This window comes from Bufo bufo, chromosome 2, assembly GCF_905171765.1.
Source record: "Bufo bufo chromosome 2, aBufBuf1.1, whole genome shotgun sequence".
Lineage (NCBI taxonomy): Eukaryota > Metazoa > Chordata > Amphibia > Anura > Bufonidae > Bufo > Bufo bufo.
This window is the reverse complement of record NC_053390.1, coordinates 118,999,900-119,022,861: the sequence shown is the minus strand read 5'-3', so window position 1 is coordinate 119,022,861 and position 22,962 is coordinate 118,999,900.

Here is a 22,962-nt window from a genome sequence, read left to right as displayed (position 1 = left end):
ATAGACCTATTCAACTGACCGAGCTACAGATTACGTTGCACTCCATCAAGGGCAATACATCTCCAGGGGTGGATGGTTTTCCATTTGAACTATACCGGAAACATGAGGGAACCATTCTCCCTCAAATGCTGGAGGTGCTAAATCAATCTTGGACAATGGGTTCCCTTCCACCCTCATGGATGGAGGCCACCATCACACTGATCCCCAAGAAGGGGAAGGATCCGCTGTTGGTTACTTCCTACCGCCCCATCTCTCTGTTGAATACAGACTATAAAATTCTTGCAAAATTGCTAGCCAACAGATTAAAAACCGTCATTCATAAAATCGTTCATGCAGACCAAACCGGGTTTATCCCCAAAAGGAATATACAGGACAATATAAGGCGGGCCTTTTTGAACATCCAGCTGGGGGATGGGGAGGACTGCTCCATCCTGTCACTGGATGCCGCTAAGGCCTTTGACAGGGTGGAGTGGCCCTTCCTTTGGAGGGTAATGTCCCGGGTAAAGATAGGCGAATACTTCTCCAGATGGGTGCGCATTCTGTACCAAACTCCGGTATCCAGGGTCCGAGTTAATAATGAATACTCTGCCCCTTTTTCTCTGACCCGAGGAACACGTCAGGGCTGTCCCCTCTCCCCCTTGCTCTTCTCACTGTTCCTGGAGCCAATTGCATGTAAAATTAGATCAGATGTGGAAATATTTGGCTTCGGGTGCGAGGGAGAAGCTGATAAAATTAGTTTATACGGGGACGATATGCTGCTCTTTTTGGGGAAGGGGTATACAAATTTACCCAGGGTTATGGAAAGTCTGGACGAGTTTGGATGCCTGTCTGGATACGATATAAACTGGGAAAAATCAAAATTTCTTCCATTGAGACGCCCGGTTCCACAGGGCCATAATGTTCGGGTCAGTATACTGACCCCAGCAGACTCCCTACTTTACCTGGGTATCCAGATAGGGACCAAGTTGGAACATTATAAGAAACTGAATATACTCCCAATAATAGATAAAGTTAAGGAAAAAATTAGAACATGGCTTAAACTTCCCCTGTCACAAATTAACCGAATAGCCCTCATCAAAATGACATTACTACCAATGTTACTATACGTTTTCAATGCCAGTCCAATTACGATAGAAGATAAATTCTTTAATAAGTTAGAGAGCCTATTTAACGAACTGATTTGGGGCCGTAAACGAGTCAGAATCAAGATACGGTATCTGTATAAAGAAGGGGGTGGAATGTCCATCCCGTTCATAAAAGGATATTATCTTGCTGCTCAACTGAGATGGTGTGTGAGGAATCGAAGGAATAAATGCATTCGGCTCCTTTTTGGGGAGCATTGTAGACCATGGTCGGACCTCTTCCATATTCTCGAAACCGGTATCTTTAAGAAGAAAACAATAACAAATCCGTTTAGTAGAATGCTTGGTTACATCTGGCAACAGATTAGAGATATGGTAGGTGCATCTGAAGCAGTTCAGTACACCCCACTGTGGGGCAATGCACACTTGCCACAAGTTATGCAATTGGGTCAAGCTGAATATTGGGAAAAATATGGGATACACTTAGTAACACAAGTTTTTCATAAGGGACAGATTAAGCCCCTAAATGAAATACTACTAGACACTAAACTAGGATTTATGGATAAATTTAGATATGAACAATTACGTCACGCTATACACCACACGGATAATAAGAACTATTTGAAGATAGTAAAAAACACTTTTTTAGATGATTGCCACGACATGACATTCAACACGTCTATATCGCACATTTATGTTAAGTTAAAATATGAATACACAAAAACTATCACTTTTAGAGGTGAGGAAAAATGGGAAAGAGATTTACAGAAGGGGGAATCCATTGTTTGGAATATGGTTTATAGAAATATTAAAAGATCGACTGTGTCGCCCGCCCATGCATGGATTCTTTTGAAAATCATACACCGCCTCTACTACACACCAGCATTACTCCATACCATTTATAAAGATAGGAAACAGAACTGCTATAAATGTAACAAAGATAGAGGAGATTATAAACACCTGCTGTGGGAATGCCCAGGGATAAATCAATACTGGATCAAAATATTTCGGAAACTGCAGGACTGTTCCCCGATGAAGTACCAGGCATGCATTGATTATGCTATTCTGGGGATCTTCCCAGAGACAGATCAAAATAAAACCGAGCAGACACTCTGGTTACGGGGCACAGCACTAGCCAAAATAATAATTGTTAAACATTGGGGCACAATGAAATACCACAGTTTTTGGGAGTGGATGGAGTGGATGAACAGGGTTAGGCAGTATGAACACATATTAGCCCAAACAGCTCGGAAAAAGGTAGTCTGGCTGCGGATCTGGGGTAACTGGAAACAATGATAGTTGATGTAGATATGGAACAGAAAGGGGACAACTAGAAATAATAATGAATTAACAATCAATGTAGACACGGCAGCTCCGCGGAAAGAAAAGGGGGGGTGGAGGGAGGGACAGGGGGGATGATTAGTAAAAGAGAAATTTAATACAAGATGAATCTAATATACTGACTCTATTATTATGTGACACTGAAGTGGAAGATTGTCGTTTTTTCTTCTTGTTTTTGTCTTTTGGAAAATAAAATATATTAAAAAAAAAAAAAAAAAAAAAGGATACTATCATCTTATTACTATACATTGCGACATCATAATAGAATCCTGGATAGTATGATCTGCTCACCTTACATTGTGACATCATAATGGAATCCTGGATACTATCACCTGCTGACCATATATTGTGACATCATAATGGAATCCTGAATACTATTATCTGCTGGCCATCCATTGTGACATCATAATGGAACCCTGGATACTATTAAATGCTGACAATACATTGTGACATCATAATGGAATCCTGGATACTATCATCTTGTTACTATACATTGTGACATCATAATGGAATCCTGGATACTATTATCTGCTGACCATACATTGTGACATCATAATGGAATCCTGAATACTATTATCTGCTGACCATACATTGTGACATCATAATGGAATCCTGGATACTATCATCTGCTCACCTTACATTGTGACATCATAATGGAATCCTGGATACTATCACCTGCTGACCATACATTGTGACATCATAATGGAATCCTGGATACTATTATCTGCGGACCATACATTGTGACATCATAATGGAATCCTGGATACTATCATCTGCTCAACTTACATTGTGACATCATAATGGAATCCTGAATACTATCATCTGCTTACCATACATTGTGACATCATAACGGAATCCTGGATAGTATTATGTACTGACCATACATTGTGACATCACAATGGAATGCTAGATACCATCATCTGAAGACCATACATTGTGACATCATAATGGAATCCTGGATACTATCATCTTATTACTATACATTGTGACATCATAATGGAATCCTGGATACTATTATCTGCTGACCATAAATTGTGACATCATAATGAAACCCTGGATACTATTATATGCTGACAATACATTGTGACATCATAATAGAATCCTGGATACTATTATCTGCTCACCTTACATTGTGACATCATAATGGAATCCTGGATACTATCACCTGCTGACCGTACATTGTGACTTCATAATGTAATCCTGAATACTATTATCTGCTGACAATCCATTGTGACATCATAATGGAACCCTGGATAATATTATCTGCTGACAATACATTGTGACATCATAATGGAATTCTGGATACTATTATCTGCAGACCATACATTGTGACATCATAATGTAATCCTGGAAACATTATGACATCATAATGTAATCCTAGATACTATCATCTGATTACTATACATTGTGATATCATAATTTAATCCTAGATACTATCACCTGCTGACCATACATTGTGACATCATAATGGAATCCTGAATACTATCATCTGCTTACCATACATTGTGACATCATAACGGAATCCTGGATAGTATTATCTACTGACCATACATTGTGAAATCACAATGGAATCCTGGATACCATCATCTGCTGACCATACATTGTGACATCATAATGGAATCCTGGATACTATCATCTGCTCAACTTACATTGTGACATTATAATGGAATCCTGAATACTATCATCTTCTTACCATACATTGTGACATCATAACGGAATCCTGGATAGTATTATCTACTGACCATACATTGTGACATCACAATGGAATCCTAGATACCATAATCTGCTGACCATACATTGTGACATCATAATGGAACCCTGGATACTATCACCTGCTGATCATACATTGTGACATCATAATGGAATCCTGAATACTATTATCTGCTGACCATCCATTGTGACATCATAATAGAACCCTGGATACTATTATATGCTGACAATACATTGTGACATCATAATGGAATCCTAGATACTATCATCTGCTGACCATACATTGTGACATCATAATGGAATCCTGAATACTAATATCTGCTGACCATCCATTGTGACATCATAATAGAACCCTGGATACTATTATCTGCTGACCATACATTATGATATCATAATGGAATCCTGTATGCTATTATCTGCTGACCATATATTGTGTTAAAGGGGGTATTAATTATTGATATTTATGCAAATCTCAATAATTAATATTCATAAATAGGCGTGAGTCGTCTTGTGATAGCTCCGCCTATTTATGCCTTACCTAACAACAAAACACTACTGATTGCCCTACGCTACTCACTAAACTAGCTGCATGCGCCTTACTATCACTATACTACGGCGGCGACTACTAAAAACACCATACACTGTATTATGAACCATAAGAAATATTTATTACACAATACACTTATACAAGTCTAACAATACGCTATACCTATATATATATTTATGGATCAATGGATATGAATATACATACATATAGACGTACACACAGAAATAGTACTACAATAAACACAATATAAGCCTAACTACACTACACAGCACAATCCCAAATTCCACCCCACATACTATCTATACATTACAATAATACATTTATACACACAAATATCAGTAACCCACCCGCCTGACTAATCACTGTCCCTACGGGGTACAAGGGGTTAAACACAATGGTGGCTCTGCAGGGGTTAATACCTGCAGGCCAAGGGACACAGGGTTCTGGGAGGTTAATGCTCTGCTGACTTACAGAGCATTGAAGGGGTTAATGCTCTTCAGAGGGGTTACTGCTAGAGGTCTGCTAGGGTCTCAGCAGGGGTTACTGGGGCAGGAGGGTAGGGGATAAGGGCAGCAACCATGCTGTGGCGATTACAGGGTCCACAGGGGGACTGCTGGGCACTGAAGGGGTTAATGTTGGGGCAACATGGGACAGGCAGTGTAGGGGTTACTGCTGGAGGTCTGCCAGGGTCTCAGCAGGGGTTAATGTGGAGGTGGTGTAGCATGTCAGGGGTTCTGTGTTGTAGGGGTATCAGGGCAGCAGGAACAGCGGTTCAGGGGTTAAGGAGGAAGCAGGACAGGGGCAGTGGCGTCGCTAGGAGGGGGCGAGGGGGGGCAATCGCCCCCCCTATGTTGTCCTTTGCCCCCCCGGTTGCCCCCCCGCTGATTCCCCCAGGTGAATACTAATGAGCGCTTCCATTATGGAAGCGCTCATTAGAACCGAGAGACCAGGAAGTGGTGAACGCTCTGTACTTACCACTTCCTGGTCCTCGGCTGTCGGCTGTGCAGGGCTGCGCACAGCGTGAGGGCGCTTTGTGACCTCACGCTGTGCGCGCCAGTTCAGAGCACAGTCGACTGAGGAGAGGCACACGGCGTCCAGGAGCAGGAGAGGTAAGTGATTTTTTATTTTATAAAATATGTGGCTGCTGGGGGCATAAGGGAGGCTAATGATGAGGGGTATATGGGGGGCCGGGGCTAATGATGAGAGGCATTTGGGGGGGCTAATGATGAGAGGCATTTGGGGGGCTAATGATGAGAGGCATAATGGGGGCTAATGATGAGAGGCATTTGGGGGGCTAATGATGAGAGGCATTTGGGGGGCTTATGATGAGAGGCATTTGGGGGGGGCTAATGATGAGAGGCATTTGGGGGGCTAATGATGAGAGGCATATGGGGGGCTAATGATGAGAGGCATTTGGGGGGCTAATGATGAGAGGCATATGGGGGCTAATGATGAGAGGCATTTGGGGGGCTAATGATGAGAGGCATTTGGGGGGCTAATGATGAGAGGCTTTTGGGGCTAATGATGAGAGGCATATGGGGCTAATGATGAGAGGCATATGGGGCTAATGATGAGAGGCAGCATATGGTGCTTTTGATGAGAGGCATATGGGACTAATGATGAGAGGCATATGGGGCTAATGATGAGAGGCATATGGGGCTAATGATGAGAGGCAGCATATGGGGCTAATGATGAGAGGCATAAGGGGGCTAATGATGAGAGGCAGCATATGGGGGCTAATGATGAGAGGCATTTGGGGGGCTAATGATGAGAGGCATTTGGGGGGCTAATGATGAGAGGCATTTGGGGGGCTATTGATGAGAGGCATTTGGGGGGCTAATGATGAGAGGCATTTGGGGGGCTAATGATGAGAGGCATTTGGGGGGCTAATGATGACAGGCATTTGGGGGGCTAATGATGAGAGGCATTTGTGGGGCTAATGATGAGAGGCATTTGGGGCTAATGATGAGAGGCATATGGGGGCTAATGATGAGAGGCATATGGGGCTAATGATGAGAGGCAGCATATGGGGGCTAATGATGAGAGGCAGCATATGGGGGCTAATGATGAGAGGCAGCATATGGGGGCTAATGAGGCATAAGGGCTGATATGGGGGCTAATGAGAGGCAAAGGGGGCTGATATGGGAGTGATGAGAGGCATAATGGGGGCTAATAAGAGGCATAATAACAGTGTCATCCACAGATGCCCCCATAACAGTGTGTCTTCCACAGATCCACCATAACAGTGTGTCTTCCACAGATCCACCATAACAGTGTGTCTTCCACAGATCCACCATAACAGTACGCCTGCGCACTGATGAGAGACAGAAAGAATAGGAAAGAATCCGCGGAAGCAAGCAGAGGACAGCACAGCAGACGACTGAATGGCTTCTTTTGTAAGTAAATAGTTTTAGTATAAATGTATCCCTGCAGACCGCAATTCTCCGTATTTTGTAATCTTATTTATATTGACTTATTTTGTTTTTGCCCCCCCATTTTTGACTGTGGTATCTTTGTGCCCCCCCTATATATTGTTCCTAGAGTCGCCACTGGACAGGGGAAATCGATACTTAGCCAGCTGCTCAGTCCTTCTGCTCTCCTCCTCTGGGCTGCTCTGGGTTCAACTACTCAGGCTAGCCTCCTCCACTTCTCTTCAGAGCGTTGCCAGCCTTTCAGGTATGTGCAGGCTGTATGGGGTGAGCGCAGCTCCTTCTTAGTGGGGGGGGGGGAATCTTCACTCCGGCATGCAGGGGGTACTCCTGAGCGCAGAGCACAGCGCTCTGCTGGGCGGCAGGCAGGCAGGGGTTCTCTATCCCAGCGCCGGGTGCGCTGAGCTTCCGGGGGGGACCGATCTGTCCGAGCGCAGTGCTGCTGGGGTATTTAAACCCTGCAGCGCTCGCGCCCGTTTTACTGCCCTGCGCCAGCCCGCGCTCCCAGGCAGGGGGATCCTTTGATCCTCCCGCCTGTGGAGATATCGCACATCTCTGGCGCTGTAATTACAGCGCCGGAGGTGAGCGGCACACAGGGGCATGGGAACTCTGTTCCCATGTCCCTGTTAGGCATACCATCTCCAGCGCTGCCGGAGATGGTGACAAAGGGCAGAGGATCTTTATTGATCATCTGTCCTTTGAAGAGGCCGAAACTGGACATAATTGTCCAGTTGTCGGTCTCTCCCCACCCAGCAGGCACATTCCAGAGGGGGGGGGGGGCATCCATGGGAGCTTCTGGGGACAGTTTAACTGTATATATATACAATTATATATGCTTGGGGCACATCCTTAAGTATATATATATATACATATATAACACAGGGGGTCTCAATGGGCAGCAATAGGCCAACTATACATATATTATATACATAGAGATGTATGCTGACACTATATAACACATACATCTCTATGTATACACTTACTACCTGGACAAGCCCATGCAAAAGGGCCAATATATATATGCATATATGTAAGGGCATATATACATATATATTTAAATCCAACACTCCCCTCAACACATTGTGACATTATAATAGAACCCTGGATACTATTATCTGCTGACAATACATTGTGACATCCTAATGGAATCCTCAATACTATTTTCTGCTGACCATACATTGTGACATCATAATAGAACCCTGGATACCATCATCTGCTGACCATACATTGTGACATCATAATGGAATCAAGGATACTATCATCTTATTACTATACATTGTGACATCATAATGGAATCCTGGATAGTATTATCTGCTCACCTTACATTGTGACATCATAATGGAATCCTGGATACTATCACCTGCTGACCATACATTGTGACATCATAATGTAATCCTGAATACTATTATCTGCTGGCCATCCATTGTGACATCATAATGGAACCCTGGATACTATTAAATGCTGACAATACATTGTGACATCATAATGGAATCCTGGATACAATCATCTGCTGAACATACATTGTGACATCATGATGCAATCCTGGATACTATCACCTGCAGACCATACATTGTGACATCATAATGGAATCCTGGATACTATTTTCTGCTGACCATCCATTGTGACATCATAATGGAACCCTGGATACTATTACATGCTGACAATACATTGTGACATCATAATGGATTCCTGAATACTAATATCTGCTGAACATACATTGTGACATCATAATGCAATCCAGGATACTATCACCTGCTGACCATACATTGTGACATCATAATAGAACCCTGGATACTATTATCTGCTGACAATACATTGTGACATCATAATGGAATCCTCAATACTATTGTCTGCTGACCATACATTGTGACAGCATAATAGAACCCTGGATACCATCATCTGCTGACCATACATTGTGACATCATAATGGAATCAAGGATACTATCATCTTATTACTATACATTGTGACATCATAATGGAATCCTGGATACTATCACCTGCTGACCATATATTGTGACATCATAATGGAATCCTGAATACTATTATCTGCTGACCATCCATTGTGACATCATAATGGAACCCTGGATACTATTAAATGCTGACAATACATTCTGACATCATAATGGAATCCTGGATACTATCATCTTGTTACTATACATTGTGACATCATAATGGAATCCTGGATGCTATTATCTGCTGACCATACATTGTGACATCATAATGGAATCCTGAATACTATTATCTGCTGACCATACATTGTGACATTATAATGGAATCCTGGATACTATCATCTGCTCACCTTACATTGTGACATCATAATGGAATCCTGGATACTATCACCTGCTGACCATACATTGTGACATCATAATGGAATCCTGGATACTATTATCTGCGGACCATACATTGTGACATGATAATGGAATCCTGGATACTATCATCTGCTCAACTTACATTGTGACATCATAATGGAATCCTGAATACTATCATCTGCTTACCATACATTGTGACATCATAACGGAATCCTGGATAGTATTATGTACTGACCATACATTGTGACATCACAATGGAATGCTAGATACCATCATCTAAAGACCATACATTGTGACATCATAATGGAATCCTGTATGCTATTACCTACTGACCATACATTGTGACATCATAATAGAACCCTGGATACTATTATCTGCTGACAATACATTGTGACATCATAATGGAATCCTCAATACTATTTACTGCTGACCATACATTGTGACATCATAATAGAACCCTGGATACCATCATCTGCTGACCATACATTGTGACATCATAATGGAATCAAGGATACTATCATCCTATTACTATACATTGTGACATCATAATGGAATCCTGAATACTATTATCTGCTGACCATCCATTGTGACATCATAATAGAACCCTGGATACTATTATATGCTGACAATACATTGTGACATCACAATGGAATATTGGATACCATCATCTGCTGACCGTATATTGTGACATCATAATGGAATCCTGGATACTATCATCTTGTTACTATACATTCTGACATCATAATGGAATCCTGGATACTATTATCTGGTGACCATACATTGTGACATCATAATGGAACCCTGGATACTATCACCTGCTGATCATACATTGTGACATCATAATGGAAACCTGAATACTATTATCTGATGACCATCCATTGTGACATCATAATAGAACCCTGGATACTATTATATGCTGACAGTACATTGTGACATCATAATGGAATCCTAGATACTATCACCTGCTGACCATACATTGTGACATCATAATGGAATCCTGGATACTATCACCTGCTGACAATACATTGTGACATCATAATAGAACCCTGGATACTATTATCTGCTGACCATACATTGTGATATCATAACGGAATCCTGTATGCTATTACCTGCTGACCATACATTGTGACATCATAATAGAACCCTGGATACTTTTATCTGCTGACAATACATTGTGACATCATAATGGAATCCTCAATACTATTTTCTGCTGACCATACATTGTGACATCATAATGGAATCAAGGATACTATCATCTTGGCACAGGAGGCGCAGCGGCATGACGTGAGAAGACGTGTGTGCGGCGGTCCTCCCCCCTCCCGTGGTGCCGGCTCCGGCTCCCGCTCTCGCTGCTACCTGGGCGATGACGCCGACATGACCCGACATGGTGAACAACTCGTCCCCTGGCTGAGGGTCTGAAGCTGAAGATTTACCTGACCGCTGTGTCTGCTGGTCCGTCCCCGCGCTGTGGAGTGCTGCTGCCCTCTCCGCTGAGTTAGCTCCTGAAGTCGGATATCCGGGGCCCTCTCTGCTGCAGGCTGTCTATCTGTGCCGGCTCACGCCGCTGGAGAGTGGAGGTTCCACGTGTGTCTGGAGTCCGGGAGGTGTGAGTAGATGCCCCCTAAGCGTTCGGTCGTTTCTGGGAGCCCTGCTTGCTAGGCGATGTCCGCCAGGAGAGGTCGTTTGTAGCCCTGAAGAGAGGGGGGGGGGGGGTCGCTTGGAGAGGCTGCTCTGTACCCCTCACTGCTGTGTTGGCTGCCCCTTGCTATGCTCCGCTACACGCTGTCCCACTTGCCGGCTGCCTTATTGACTTGTTTGTGGAGCTGCGGTAATAGCTGTTGGGTTTAAACAGTTTAAACAGCCTCCTTCTTTATGCCTCATATCGGCCATTTCAGTGCACATCACTATCCCCCCTACTATTGCCCCTGCTATGCTGTTGGACCCCGCACTATTTTATGGTAAACTGCTCCTCTCCACCCCTGCTACGCTGCTGGACTCCGCACCATTCTATGGTAAATTGCTCATCATCACCCCCGATCCCCAGACCCCGGAATGTACCAGCTCCAGCATTGGGACATACCCAATTAAGGGGCTCTCTTTGATGTAGGAGCCTGGGGGTGCTCATATGTAATACCTCTGATTTATCTTACCCTCTCTGGTAGATATAAGATTTCCACTGCGGTGTTTAGAAGGAATAATGAGATTTGCGCAAAATCAGCTTTGATATCACTGTGTAAGAGGGGGGAAAAAAAAAAAAATGGCCCCAAAACAGCAAAATAGAAAGTCGGTTGGAACCTCCTCACCCAAAGGTGGCGCTGTAAGGACACCCCTTGACAAATATCTTAAATCCCCACCCCCACTACCCAAGACAAGGGGTAACCAGAAACAGACAACACAGATGGGGGACTATGAAGAAAATGGAAATCCTGTAAATAAGGGGGGAGAAAACCGGGTAGCAGAAGCAGACAATCAGATGAGCAATATTGACCACAAACTTGCAGGCATATTGGAGGCATTTAAAACAACCAACCAATCATTAAGCACTCTAACGATAACGGTGGCTGCAGTGCAGACTGATATCTCGGTAATCCGAGACGATGTAAATAAAATGAGGCAGCGAGTTAAAGAATATGAAACTCTGACTGTGGAGTTGCAAAAAGAATCAAGTCAGATTAAAAAAAGGATGGCAATAGTGGAGAGTGATAACAGGGCACTGAAGGAAAAAATGGCCGATTTAGAGGACAGATCACGGAGAGACAATCTCAAATTAGTTGGTTTCCCTGAAGGAGCAGAAAAAGACGACCCCACAGAATTTATACAAAAATGGCTGTCAGACAACTTAACAGCTACAGGATCGGTCATAGGGCCCACAGTGGAGAGAGCACACCGCATTCCAACAAGAAAACACCCACCAGGATCAGCACCAAGGCCTTTCTTAATTAAAATGTCCTCCTCAAGGGATCGGGATAATACCCTTAAATGGAAGAGAGAAACCCAAACGGTGAAATACGACGACGCCAATATAGAGATATACCCGGACTTTTCCAAATTCACCCAAGATAAAAGAAGAGAATATAAGGATGTTAAAAAGAGACTGATACAAGCCCAACTAAAATACTCCATGATGTACCCTGCGAAACTACGGGTTATCTACAATGAAACCGTTCAATTCTTCACTAACCCAGGCGATGTAGTTGACTGGATGGATGTCCAGGGAATTAAATAAATAATTTGCTCATGGTGGCGGTGGGGGGTGGGGCCGGGGGGGTTTACTGCGGGGAGGGGGGGATAGCCTATAGTTAGAGACCTATGAGCCGCAAGCAGCGACTCGCAGGTCAGAATGGGAGTGGGGTTTGGGGGGTTGGGGAGGGGGTTTCTTTCCGCGGAGGGCTGTCGTGGTGTTGAGAGTAGGTTGCTGGGGGTTCCCCTGCCCTTCTGCTCAGTGCTGCCTCACTACCTTACAATGTCTAGCATACTGACATGGAATATCCGCGGTTTTGCGGATAAAATTAAGAGGTGCGCAGTGTTTGATTTAGTCTCTAGACATTTACCAGCAATAGTGGCCCTGTTAGAAACACACCTTACAGGTGAAAAAGTTGCAGCACTGGGCAGAAGGAGATGGGCCTCTCACGAATACCATTCCTGTCACTCTATATACTCTAGGGGAATCAGTGTTTATATTCATAGATTGGTAGATTATGATCCAATAGATCAGCTAATTGATCAAGAGGGCCGGTATATTTTTTTACATTGTCATTGGCAGGGGCAAAGGAGAATTATTGCGTTTATTTACATACCACCTCCTTTCACAACCACTGTACTGTGCAAGTTGATGGAGTATATCGCAGCACGAGAGGAGTGCCCGGTGCTGGTGATGGGCGATTTCAACTCGGTCATGGATATTAAAAAAGATAGGATCTCCACCATATCCAACTACGAACCGAATTCAGGTTCAAGTACAGTACTTTCCAGAATCTGTACAGAGATGGCACTGGTCGATATATGGCGATCTATTTATGGGAATAAGCAAGCATTCTCATGCTTTGGTAACACATACAGGTCCATGTCCCGAGTTGATCTGGCCCTCGCCAGCCCCGGGTTGATCAACAGAGTTAAAAAATGAATTATGAATGTCATGGTATTTCCGACCATAGTCCGGTTATGGTTGTACTGGACAGTCCGAATAAACCAAACCCCAATAGAATTTTTAAACTTAATCCTCATTGGTTGACATTGATAGGGGATCTAGGAAAAATCAATGAGGAAATTAAAAATTTTTGGAGGGACAATGTTACTTCATCACATATCCATATGGTTTAGGACTCACTTAAGGCATTTCTTCGGGGTACATATTCACATGAAATCAGGAAACAGAAAAATCTCTTTGCCCAAACCCAAAAAGAAATAGAAGGGACAATGGATCAGATATTGAACGAGATCAGACACGTAAATACCCCAGAAAAACAACTTCAATTTAAAAAAGCACAAGACTAATATAAAAAATATCTATATCAAAAAGCACAAAACAAAATGTTCTTTTCAGGGTTAAGGACCTTCAGTGAGTCCGGTAAGCCAAGTAGACTACTGTCTATCATAGTAAGAAATCAAGGGGGTGGTACCAACATTACTGGAATTAAGACAGAGGCAGGAGATACCCTCCGAGATACCGACGATATCTTAAGGGAATTTACCAGGTATTTTTCGACGCTATATCAATCTGGATCCAAAAATCAGGGGGGGGGGGAATAGATCAATACCTGGATAATATTGAGATCCCTGAGTTTGGTCAACAAGATATCGACTGGCTGAATAGACCTATTCAACTGACCGAGCTACAGATTACGTTGCACTCCATCAAGGGCAATACATCTCCAGGGGTGGATGGTTTTCCATTTGAACTATACCGGAAACATGAGGGAACCATTCTCCCTCAAATGCTGGAGGTGCTAAATCAATCTTGGACAATGGGTTCCCTTCCACCCTCATGGATGGAGGCCACCATCACACTGATCCCCAAGAAGGGGAAGGATCCGCTGTTGGTTACTTCCTACCGCCCCATCTCTCTGTTGAATACAGACTATAAAATTCTTGCAAAATTGCTAGCCAACAGATTAAAAACCGTCATTCATAAAATCGTTCATGCAGACCAAACCGGGTTTATCCCCAAAAGGAATATACAGGACAATATAAGGCGGGCCTTTTTGAACATCCAGCTGGGGGATGGGGAGGACTGCTCCATCCTGTCACTGGATGCCGCTAAGGCCTTTGACAGGGTGGAGTGGCCCTTCCTTTGGAGGGTAATGTCCCGGGTAAAGATAGGCGAATACTTCTCCAGATGGGTGCGCATTCTGTACCAAACTCCGGTATCCAGGGTCCGAGTTAATAATGAATACTCTGCCCCTTTTTCTCTGACCCGAGGAACACGTCAGGGCTGTCCCCTCTCCCCCTTGCTCTTCTCACTGTTCCTGGAGCCAATTGCATGTAAAATTAGATCAGATGTGGAAATATTTGGCTTCGGGTGCGAGGGAGAAGCTGATAAAATTAGTTTATACGGGGACGATATGCTGCTCTTTTTGGGGAAGGGGTATACAAATTTACCCAGGGTTATGGAAAGTCTGGACGAGTTTGGATGCCTGTCTGGATACGATATAAACTGGGAAAAATCAAAATTTCTTCCATTGAGACGCCCGGTTCCACAGGGCCATAATGTTCGGGTCAGTATACTGACCCCAGCAGACTCCCTACTTTACCTGGGTATCCAGATAGGGACCAAGTTGGAACATTATAAGAAACTGAATATACTCCCAATAATAGATAAAGTTAAGGAAAAAATTAGAACATGGCTTAAACTTCCCCTGTCACAAATTAACCGAATAGCCCTCATCAAAATGACATTACTACCAATGTTACTATACGTTTTCAATGCCAGTCCAATTACGATAGAAGATAAATTCTTTAATAAGTTAGAGAGCCTATTTAACGAACTGATTTGGGGCCGTAAACGAGTCAGAATCAAGATACGGTATCTGTATAAAGAAGGGGTGGAATGTCCATCCCGTTCATAAAAGGATATTATCTTGCTGCTCAACTGAGATGGTGTGTGAGGAATCGAAGGAATAAATGCATTCGGCTCCTTTTTGGGGAGCATTGTAGACCATGGTCGGACCTCTTCCATATTCTCGAAACCGGTATCTTTAAGAAGAAAACAATAACAAATCTGTTTAGTAGAATGCTTGGTTACATCTGGCAACAGATTAGAGATATGGTAGGTGCATCTGAAGCAGTTCAGTACACCCCACTGTGGGGCAATGCACACTTGCCACAAGTTATGCAATTGGGTCAAGCTGAATATTGGGAAAAATATGGGATACACTTAGTAACACAAGTTTTTCATAAGGGACAGATTAAGCCCCTAAATGAAATACTACTAGACACTAAACTAGGATTTATGGATAAATTTAGATATGAACAATTACGTCACGCTATACACCACACGGATAATAAGAACTATTTGAAGATAGTAAAAAACACTTTTTTAGATGATTGCCACGACATGACATTCAACACGTCTATATCGCACATTTATGTTAAGTTAAAATATGAATACACAAAAACTATCACTTTTAGAGGTGAGGAAAAATGGGAAAGAGATTTACAGAAGGGGGAATCCATTGTTTGGAATATGGTTTATAGAAATATTAAAAGATCGACTGTGTCGCCCGCCCATGCATGGATTCTTTTGAAAATCATACACCGCCTCTACTACACACCAGCATTACTCCATACCATTTATAAAGATAGGAAACAGAACTGCTATAAATGTAACAAAGATAGAGGAGATTATAAACACCTGCTGTGGGAATGCCCAGGGATAAATCAATACTGGATCAAAATATTTCGGAAACTGCAGGACTGTTCCCCGATGAAGTACCAGGCATGCATTGATTATGCTATTCTGGGGATCTTCCCAGAGACAGATCAAAATAAAACCGAGCAGACACTCTGGTTACGGGGCACAGCACTAGCCAAAATAATAATTGTTAAACATTGGGGCACAATGAAATACCACAGTTTTTGGGAGTGGATGGAGTGGATGAACAGGGTTAGGCAGTATGAACACATATTAGCCCAAACAGCTCGGAAAAAGGTAGTCTGGCTGCGGATCTGGGGTAACTGGAAACAATGATAGTTGATGTAGATATGGAACAGAAAGGGGACAACTAGAAATAATAATGAATTAACAATCAATGTAGACACGGCAGCTCCGCGGAAAGAAAAGGGGGGGTGGAGGGAGGGACAGGGGGGATGATTAGTAAAAGAGAAATTTAATACAAGATGAATCTAATATACTGACTCTATTATTATGTGACACTGAAGTGGAAGATTGTCGTTTTTTCTTCTTGTTTTTGTCTTTTGGAAAAAAAAATATATTAAAAAAAAAAAAAAAAAAAAAGGATACTATCATCTTATTACTATACATTGCGACATCATAATAGAATCCTGGATAGTATTATCTGCTCACCTTACATTGTGACATCATAATGGAATCCTGGATACTATCACCTGCTGACCATATATTGTGACATCATAATGGAATCCTGAATACTATTATCTGCTGGCCATCCATTGTGACATCATAATGGAACCCTGGATACTATTAAATGCTGACAATACATTGTGACATCATAATGGAATCCTGGATACTATCATCTTGTTACTATACATTGTGACATCATAATGGAATCCTGGATACTATTATCTGCTGACCATACATTGTGACATCATAATGGAATCCTGAATACTATTATCTGCTGACCATACATTGTGACATCATAATGGAATCCTGGATACTATCATCTGCTCACCTTACATTGTGACATCATAATGGAATCCTGGATACTATTATCTGCTGACCATACATTGTGACATCATAATGGAATCCTGGATACTATTATCTGCGGACCATACATTGTGACATCATAATGGAATCCTGGATACTATCATCTGCTCAACTTACATTGTGACATCATAATGGAATCCTGAATACTATCATCTGCTTACCATACATTGTGACATCATAACGGAATCCTGGATAGTATTATGTACTGACCATACATTGTGACATCACAATGGAATGCTAGATACCATCATCTGAAGACCATACATTGTGACATCATAATGGAATCCTGGATACTATCATCTTATTACTATACATTGTGACATCATAATGGAATCCTGGATACTATTATCTGCGGACCATAAATTGTGACATCATAATGAAACCCTGGATACTATTATATGCTGACAATACATTGTGACATCATAATAGAATCCTGGATACTATTATCTGCTCACCTTACATTGTGACATCATAATGGAATCCTGGATACTATCACCTGCTGACCGTACATTGTGACTTCATAATGTAATCCTGAATACTATTATCTGCTGACCATCCATTGTGACATCATAATGGAACCCTGGATAATATTATCTGCTGACAATACATTGTGACATCATAATGGAATTCTGGATACTATTATCTGCAGACCATACATTGTGACATCATAATGTAATCCTGGAAACATTATGACATCATAATGTAATCCTAGATACTATCATCTGATTACTATACATTGTGATATCATAATTTAATCCTAGATACTATCACCTGCTGACCATACATTGTGACATCATAATGGAATCCTGAATACTATCATCTGCTTACCATACATTGTGACATCATAACAGAATCCTGGATAGTATTATCTACTGACCATACATTGTGAAATCACAATGGAATCCTGGATACCATCATCTGCTGACCATACATTGTGAAATCATAATGGAATCCTGGATACTATCATCTGCTCAACTTACATTGTGACATTATAATGGAATCCTGAATACTATCATCTTCTTACCATACATTGTGACATCATAACGGAATCCTGGATAGTATTATCTACTGACCATACATTGTGACATCACAATGGAATCCTAGATACCATAATCTGCTGACCATACATTGTGACATCATAATGGAACCCTGGATACTATCACCTGCTGATCATACATTGTGACATCATAATGGAATCCTGAATACTATTATCTGCTGACCATCCGTTGTGACATCATAATAGAACCCTGGATACTATTATATGCTGACAATACATTGTGACATCATAATGGAATCCTAGATACTATCATCTGCTGACCATACATTGTGACATCATAATGGAATCCTGAATACTAATATCTGCTGACCATCCATTGTGACATCATAATAGAACCCTGGATACTATTATCTGCTGACCATACATTATGATATCATAATGGAATCCTGTATGCTATTATCTGCTGACCATATATTGTGTTAAAGGGGGTATTAATTATTGATATTTATGCAAATCTCAATAATTAATATTCATAAATAGGCGTGAGTCGTCTTGTGATAGCTCCGCCTATTTATGCCTTACCTAACAACAAAACACTACTGATTGCCCTACGCTACTCACTAAACTAGCTGCATGCGCCTTACTATCACTATACTACGGCGGCGGACTACTAAAAACACCATACACTGTATTATGAACCATAAGAAATATTTATTACACAATACACTTATACAAGTCTAACAATACGCTATACCTATATATATATTTATGGATCAATGGATATGAATATACATACATATAGACGTACACACAGAAATAGTACTACAATAAACACAATATAAGCCTAACTACACTACACAGCACAATCCCAAATTCCACCCCACATACTATCTATACATTACAATAATACATTTATACACACAAATATCAGTAACCCACCCGCCTGACTAATCACTGTCCCTACGGGGTACAAGGGGTTAAACACAATGGTGGCTCTGCAGGGGTTAATACCTGCAGGCCAAGGGACACAGGGTTCTGGGAGGTTAATGCTCTGCTGACTTACAGAGCATTGAAGGGGTTAATGCTCTTCAGAGGGGTTACTGCTAGAGGTCTGCTAGGGTCTCAGCAGGGGTTACTGGGGCAGGAGGGTAGGGGATAAGGGCAGCAACCATGCTGTGGCGATTACAGGGTCCACAGGGGGACTGCTGGGCACTGAAGGGGTTAATGTTGGGGCAACATGGGACAGGCAGTGTAGGGGTTACTGCTGGAGGTCTGCCAGGGTCTCAGCAGGGGTTAATGTGGAGGTGGTGTAGCATGTCAGGGGTTCTGTGTTGTAGGGGTATCAGGGCAGCAGGAACAGCGGTTCAGGGGTTAAGGAGGAAGCAGGACAGGGGCAGTGGCGTCGCTAGGAGGGGGCGAGGGGGGGCAATCGCCCCCCCTATGTTGTCCTTTGCCCCCCCGGTTGCCCCCCCGCTGATTCCCCCAGGTGAATACTAATGAGCGCTTCCATAATGGAAGCGCTCATTAGAACCGAGAGACCAGGAAGTGGTGAACGCTCTGTACTTACCACTTCCTGGTCCTCGGCTGTCGGCTGTGCAGGGCTGCGCACAGCGTGAGGGCGCTTTGTGACCTCACGCTGTGCGCGCCAGTTCAGAGCACAGTCGACTGAGGAGAGGCACACGGCGTCCAGGAGCAGGAGAGGTAAGTGATTTTTTATTTTATAAAATATGTGGCTGCTGGGGGCATAAGGGAGGCTAATGATGAGAGGTATATGGGGGGCCGGGGCTAATGATGAGAGGCATTTGGGGGGCTAATGATGAGAGGCATTTGGGGGGCTAATGATGAGAGGCATAATGGGGGCTAATGATGAGAGGCATTTGGGGGGCTAATGATGAGAGGCATTTGGGGGGCTTATGATGAGAGGCATTTGGGGGGGGCTAATGATGAGAGGCATTTGGGGGGCTAATGATGAGAGGCATATGGGGGGGCTAATGATGAGAGGCATTTGGGGGGCTAATGATGAGAGGCATATGAGGGCTAATGATGAGAGGCATTTGGGGGGCTAATGATGAGAGGCATTTGGGGGGCTAATGATGAGAGGCTTTTGGGGCTAATGATGAGAGGCATATGGGGCTAATGATGAGAGGCATATGGGGCTAATGATGAGAGGCAGCATATGGTGCTTTTGATGAGAGGCATATGGGACTAATGATGAGAGGCATATGGGGCTAATGATGAGAGGCATATGGGGCTAATGATGAGAGGCAGCATATGGGGCTAATGATGAGAGGCATAAGGGGGCTAATGATGAGAGGCAGCATATGGGGGCTAATGATGAGAGGCATTTGGGGGCTAATGATGAGAGGCATTTGGGGGGCTAATGATGAGAGGCATTTGGGGGGCTAATGATGAGAGGCATTTGGGGGGCTAATGATGAGAGGCATTTGGGGGGCTAATGATGAGAGGCATTTGGGGGCTAATGATGAGAGGCATTTGGGGGGCTGTTATGATGAGAGGCATTTGTGGGGCTAATGATGAGAGGCATTTGGGGGGCTAATGATGAGAGGCATATGGGGGCTAATGATGAGAGGCATATGGGGCTAATGATGAGAGGCAGCATATGGGGGCTAATGATGAGAGGCAGCATATGGGGGCTAATGATGAGAGGCAGCATATGGGGGCTAATGAGGCATAAGGGCTGATATGGGGGCTAATGAGAGGCAAAGGGGGCTGATATGGGAGTGATGAGAGGCATAATGGGGGCTAATAAGAGGCATAATAACAGTGTCATCCACAGATGCCCCCATAACAGTGTGTCTTCCACAGATCCACCATAACAGTGTGTCTTCCACAGATCCACCATAACAGTGTGTCTTCCACAGATCCACCATAACAGTACGCCTGCGCACTGATGAGAGACAGAAAGAATAGGAAAGAATCCGCGGAAGCAAGCAGAGGACAGCACAGCAGACGACTGAATGGCTTCTTTTGTAAGTAAATAGTTTTAGTATAAATGTATCCCTGCAGACCGCAATTCTCCGTATTTTGTAATCTTATTTATATTGACTTATTTTGTTTTTGCCCCCCCATTTTTGACTGTGGTATCTTTGTGCCCCCCCTATATATTGTTCCTAGAGTCGCCACTGGACAGGGGAAATCGATACTTAGCCAGCTGCTCAGTCCTTCTGCTCTCCTCCTCTGGGCTGCTCTGGGTTCAACTACTCAGGCTAGCCTCCTCCACTTCTCTTCAGAGCGTTGCCAGCCTTTCAGGTATGTGCAGGCTGTATGGGGTTAGCGCAGCTCCTTCTTAGTGGGGGGGGGGGGGGAATCTTCACTCCGGCATGCAGGGGGTACTCCTGAGCGCAGAGCACAGCGCTCTGCTGGGCGGCAGGCAGGCAGGGGTTCTCTATCCCAGCGACGGGTGCGCTGAGCTTCCGGGGGGGACCGATCTGTCCGAGCGCAGTGCTGCTGGGGTATTTAAACCCTGCAGCGCTCGCGCCCGTTTTACTGCCCTGCGCCAGCCCGCGCTCCCAGGCAGGGGGATCCTTTTGATCCTCCCGCCTGTGGAGATATCGCACATCTCTGGCGCTGTAATTACAGCGCCGGAGGTGAGCGGCACACAGGGGCATGGGAACTCTGTTCCCATGTCCCTGTTAGGCATACCATCTCCAGCGCTGCCGGAGATGGTGACAAAGGGCAGAGGATCTTTATTGATCATCTGTCCTTTGAAGAGGCCGAAACTGGACATAATTGTCCAGTTGTCGGTCTCTCCCCACCCAGCAGGCACATTCCAGAGGGGGGGGGGGCATCCATGGGAGCTTCTGGGGACAGTTTAACTGTATATATATACAATTATAGATGCTTGGGGCACATCCTTAAGTATATATATATATACATATATAACACAGGGGGTCTCAATGGGCAGCAATAGGCCAACCTATACATATATTATATACATAGAGATGTATGCTGACACTATATAACACATACATCTCTATGTATACACTTACTACCTGGACAAGCCCATGCAAAAGGGCCAATATATATATGCATATATGTAAGGGCATATATACATATATATTTAAATCCAACACTCCCCTCAACACATTGTGACATTATAATAGAACCCTGGATACTATTATCTGCTGACAATACATTGTGACATCCTAATGGAATCCTCAATACTATTTTCTGCTGACCATACATTGTGACATCATAATAGAACCCTGGATACCATCATCTGCTGACCATACATTGTGACATCATAATGGAATCAAGGATACTATCATCTTATTACTATACATTGTGACATCATAATGGAATCCTGGATAGTATTATCTGCTCACCTTACATTGTGACATCATAATGGAATCCTGGATACTATCACCTGCTGACCATATATTGTGACATCATAATGTAATCCTGAATACTATTATCTGCTGGCCATCCATTGTGACATCATAATGGAACCCTGGATACTATTAAATGCTGACAATACATTGTGACATCATAATGGAATCCTGGATACAATCATCTGCTCACCTTACATTGTGACATCATGATGCAATCCTGGATACTATCACCTGCAGACCATACATTGTGACATCATAATGGAATCCTGGATACTATTTTCTGCTGACCATCCAT